Consider the following 6,023-nt stretch of genomic DNA (forward strand, 5'->3'; position numbering starts at 1 on the left):
TGCATACGTTAATTAAAAGTTCGGATAGAAAATTAAAATAAAAATTAAATAAATAAATTAGTAAAATACAAAGTTCAAAAATATTTGAGATCACTGGCGGTCGACCTACTATGGTAAGAGATAAACAAAAACTAAAAGAATGTATACAGAAATATAGCCTTAAGAAAGATTCAAGGGGGTGGAGGTGGTCTTGTTGTTGAACTGCGGAACAAGGTGTTAAATAAAAGGCTCTCGAGGATCAATAGTTCATTTGGGATGAAGGTTTGACCGACAATAATATACTATGTTCACGTATACTGGACTGTTCGGGATTCGATAGTGAACATCCAGTACGGAAACTCCCTTGTGGCGGTCTATGCTAGCCCTCATCATCCTCTGAGAAGAACCCACGTAAGTTCCCAGACCACATCTGGGACAAGAATATTTGTACACTATACCAGAGGATATGAGTGGGTATAAACAATCTTTAAATCTAAACATGGATCCAATTGGTAGTGGATTAACAGAAATAAGTTTTATCTTAAATGCGCCAAAGTATTTTTGTACGATTTTTGTAAATTCGGCCCTATTTACACGATGATTCCTTTAGGGCGAATTTACAAACATCATACAAAAATACTTTGGCGCATTAAAGGAAAAGTGTAATCCTGTTAATTCACTGCCAATTGGATCCATGTTTAGATTTAAAGATCGTTTATGCCCCCTCATGTCCTCTGGTATAGTGTACAAATATTCTTGTCCCAGATGTGGTCTGGGAACTTAAGTGGGTTCTTCTCAGAGTATGATGAGGGTTCGCATAAACTGCCACAAGGGAGTTAGTTTCCTTACTGGATGGTCACTATCAAATCCCGAACAGTCCAGTATACGTGAACATAGTGAAAAAAGGTGTAACTTACTATCTAAACTTTTAATTAACGTATGTGCTTTTAATTTCTCGTGCTGTTCTGTCAATTGTTTGTGTATTTTTATCTATGTGTGAAGTTTAGGTTTTCATTTCAACTAGTTTGTAAATAATTTTTAGACAATTTTCAAATTAATTCCATTTATATTGGTCATTATTTATTATACAGACCCTGAAAATGCATTCTGCTGAATTCGAAATGCGTCGGAATAAATTGTAATACTTCGCCATATTTGATCCTGCTCCTGCTCCCTATGTATTTTATCACTTTGGCTGACTCGCCTGCTTTCTCCATTCATATATATATATATATATATATATATATATATATATATATATATATATATATATATATATATATATATATATATATATATATATAATATATATATATATATATATATATATATATATATATATTATATATATATATATATATATATATATATATGTATATGTGACTGGTAAAAATATTCTGTTACAACAGAATTCCATCTAATAAAAGGATCGTTTTTATGGGCTCCTTTTAGTAAATAAACATTGTCCAGGATTTTAAGCCAGAACCAAGGAAAAGTAATACCTCTTTATAAAGACTCATTCATTCTCGAGTCGCCCCTCTGAACTGAAGGCCTCCGTTCTCCCTCAATCATCTCTACTCCCATTGGCTGCCTAGATTTACTTTCCACGGGTGTCCTGAATGAAGGACGAGCCTCTCCAGTCTGAGATTTTAAAAGGATGGGGTCACAACAGGTCTTTCTCAGAACTTCCTCAGAACCTTAGAAACTCTGAAGCTCATAACTTTCTCACAGGCCAGATGCCTCTCACCTGCAGAACACCACTCTCCCCCCTTTTTTGCTCCCCTGCTTCCTCTGGGGATCCCACAAGTGTTCTTATACCATCCATAGTGCACAGAAATATCAGCAGATGAGAAGACAACCAGATCAAGGATTTCCAGGTAATGTGAGATGTAATTTCTAGTGCAGTCAGTGAATGGTTTTTCCTCCTATCTGTATTTCATTTCATTCTCTCAAGGTGACTTTCCCCCCCTTCTTTGTTCAGCTTCACTCCCCAATTTTGGTTCAATGCTGAGATTAATTCCCTTGTGATGCTAGTAATGATATTAACCATCCCCCTAGTTAATTTAAGCAACATAATATCCCTTCCTGGATAAGCTCCAAGTCATTTGATGCCCCCTTGAGTGAGCTGTAATATGCAATACTGAGAGCAATTAGCGTGTAACGTTTCCCACATGTCCCTCACCCTAGTACTGATACTAGAATGCTATCTCTTTGCTGACAAATACGTGGCCTGATTGTGGGAGAGATATTGGGAACCTCTAAAAAAGTTGCTTACTTTTAAATAACCTGCTTTGCGCCAATTCATATCTCTGGGGTCTGGGTCATTTCCCTGCCATGTGTCCCGGTGGACCTGCACTCAACCACCTCTCATTTATACCAGGACCTACACGAAATTTAAGTGTAAATATAGTTAATTTAAAACTGAAGTCCAGTGTTTATATAAATTCCTTCTTTTCAGTAATCAACCTTCAGCCGTATATATATATTTTTTTTTATTATGAACCTCATCCCGCCTCACAAGGCCATTTTAGGAGTGCCAGAAGGTCATATCCCCCATTGTATACAGAGGACGAGCTATTATGATTATATATATATTATATATATATATATATATATATATATATATATATATATATATATATTATATACGTATATATAATATATATATATATATATATATATATATATATATATATACATATACATATATATTCTATATATATATATATATATATATATATATATATATATATATATATATATATATATACTTTATACATTACTATACATACATATATATAATATATATATTATATATAATATATCCATAGATATATATATATATATATATATATATATATATATATGTATATGTATATATATATATATATATATATTATATATATATATATATATATATATATATATATATACATATATTGCATGTCTAATATTGTTATTTAAGTTTTATATGAAGTTATAAAAACCATTAAAACTTGACAACACCATATTTTTTCCCACTAGTGAACTCCTGTACTCCTGATCGTTGGTGAATGTGGACAGTTGGTACGTGACGAATGAATGTTTTTGGCATACAGGCGTGGCGCGGCGATGCCAGTAGTCCAGCAGAAGATGGTTGTACTGAGATGGAAAGGGTCAGTCCAATGTTGAGTTTTGGTACTCATCAGCTCCCACATTTGTTGAGCCTTTAAATCAATAGCTGGTGAAATCCGACCTCCATTGTCCTACAGATAAATTGACTATCAGTTTATGGTATGGCCAGTACCCTTCTTATGCACATATGAGGGCAAAAAATATCAGTAAGACATGATTCAGGCAGATCGAGGATTTTAGTACATATGAGGGTTACTGGCCATACTACAAACAGGAGTGGGGCTGAACTGTTTTTTCAAAAGTAGCTGCCATACGAAAGGAAGAATCTGGAATTGGACATTATTTGTCAAACTGACAATAATAATCTTTCAGGAGGTCACCGTAAATAACTCGGCAAGATAAAATTCACATTACTTGTGGAATAACGTATATCAAAAGGCAAATGTATATGAGTGTAACTAAAATGTCTTCATTTCGAGGCTATTCCTTTACTACCTAGAAAGTTATGAATTATTTCAGTTCTGTAGTGCATCTTCTTGTCATGTTCAGGTTCTGTGCTAAGAATCGAACACAACAAGTTGTAAGTAGAAAATATCTGAGGCATGTTGAACAAGTTATAAGAACGAGAGACGAGTATCCTGATTAAGAACAGTGCTTTAAGAAAATCCCATCATAAGTTAAAAAAAAAAAAAAAAAAAAAAAAAAAAAAAAAACAACATTCATCTTTCTAAGTCAATAAACCAGACGTTCAGGTTCATAAATTTCAAATTTGTGTCGGATCAAGCAATTTCAATTGAATTATCTCCAAATCTTTGGCATGAATTAAAGGTAATTACGAAATGTTAGAAATATTCCTTAATTTGACCTAAACATAGCATCTTTTCGTTCATGAAGAATGAAAATTTTTATTTTTTCACTTAATCCTAAACATTCGTATTTCAGCAACATACGGTAAGCCTTCAAAATATCTATTGTCCAAACTTCCTTCCTATCTAAGAAGTCAGCGTTAGTTCAGCAATAAGAGCAGCTCTCAGCCTAGCAACAGCAACTTTTCCCATATGGGAAATTCTTTATGCTGTCTCTGGAGAACTGAATGAAGAGGAAAGTTCATTGAGCCTCTTCTCCTAAACTTTTGTGCCCTGAATAACGGAGGTGCCCTGGGGAGATCTCGGAGAGTTTGGCCATAGTTTCATTTGGACATTCCGTTAATCTTATACACGCGGAAATAAATGGAAGCCATTGGCCCCATTACTTTTTCAAGACTTTAGCAATGGCGACAAATTATACCCTTGAGAAATTAAATGATATATGGACGTGGAGCTGCGCTTGTAAATTAAGTGACGGAAAATACTACCCTATGGTTTCCGGGCTGTAAAGGGTGTGGGATGGGCGATTGCAGAAGACTGGTTGTTTTTATAAATGGAATGGCTTGTAAAACAGAAAAGGAGGACTCTTATGTGCCATAAAGTCAGGAGATCAGCGTTTGTTTCGTCTGTAAGGAAGGACTCTAGGCTCTCCATTTTAAGTCGCATCCTTTACGATATCGGAGGCAACATATCTTTGCAAAGTACAAGTGATTAATGTGAGGATTTTTTTTTCCAAAGTTAAATGGTTTTATGCATAAATAGGTAAATTATCACGTAGCCATAATGTGAAACGGATGAAAAGCAAAAAAAAGTCAGAAATTACTAATAAAGCAAGTCGTAAAATAAATTGACGGTCACGGAAAATATAGAAGCGGTAACCGAAGACCCAGAGTTTTTGTGATAAAAGCACATTTCTTGAGCAAGTAAAAAATACATAACGCCCATGAAAACGAGACTCAGATGACGATAATTTAGGATTGAAAAAGTAAGATATCATGCAACTGTTGAGCTGGAAGAAAATTTAAGGCATCAATCAAGAAGAATAAAAATGTATTTGAAAGGGTGAGGAGATACCAATGAACGATTTATTTGGTGTGATTTTTTTATATAAAAAAACGACCAAGAAATACCATCTGTTTAAAACAAAAGTCTGGATTAATAAAGGAAAAACGAAAAATCGTTGAGGAACTTTTCGTGATTATAATGGATAAAAAAAAAAATTGTTTCACTAATGAGAATTTGGTCATAACTGATATCAAAATATACAAATGAATTAACATCATGTGCTGAAGTGAACTTAGGTTTTTTTTCAGTTATCAAAATCAAATTAACTTAACTATGAATAATAGCTTGATATCCTATTTTATCTAATCTGATGTAAGATAGCACGCGACAAGAACTAGAGACCATTGTATTGTTGGGTTACTTCCAAATGAACAAACATCTTGTGTTCGCTCGACGTGACGTGTTTTATATGTTAGGTATTTCTTGAATTAACTTAAACAATCTCTTTTTATTTTTCCTCAAGAAGACATACTACTTGTATATTAAAGAATTTACGGATAACTGTGAATTACATTTGCAAGTGAGGGAAATTTCAGATAATTGGATCACCTTCTACAACCAACAAATTTCGAATAAACCTGTCGATATCTCGAATGTCCCATTTTCTCTTCCTACCCAGAAACAACAAATCGCCCCTCGAGAAAACAGAAGAAAAGCCTAGACAAAGACAAATGGACCTGAATCCACTTGAAAACTTTTTTTCTTGTCTTTAGAGATGGGGCCGCGTACTAGAAGAACCATTACCTTTCGGCGGAAGTAGTCAGCATCCTTAAGCTTCCAGAGCAAAATGAGATTTTTTTTTTTTTCAGATCTTGAGCAGAATTTCAGCTTGTCTTGACCTCCAGGTGATAATTACTTCTATTCCAAGCATCTTAATTCTTATTAATTTGGTAGGTACCGTCCTTGTAATGGAATGCAAAGCATGCAGCTATCTTAGGAAAATTAGAAAATTCTATTGGTATATATAATTTCATCATGTTAATAATTACCTTTCATTTG

The sequence above is a fragment of the Macrobrachium nipponense genome, chromosome 4 (genome assembly GCF_015104395.2).
Source record: "Macrobrachium nipponense isolate FS-2020 chromosome 4, ASM1510439v2, whole genome shotgun sequence".
Classification (NCBI taxonomy): domain Eukaryota; kingdom Metazoa; phylum Arthropoda; class Malacostraca; order Decapoda; family Palaemonidae; genus Macrobrachium; species Macrobrachium nipponense.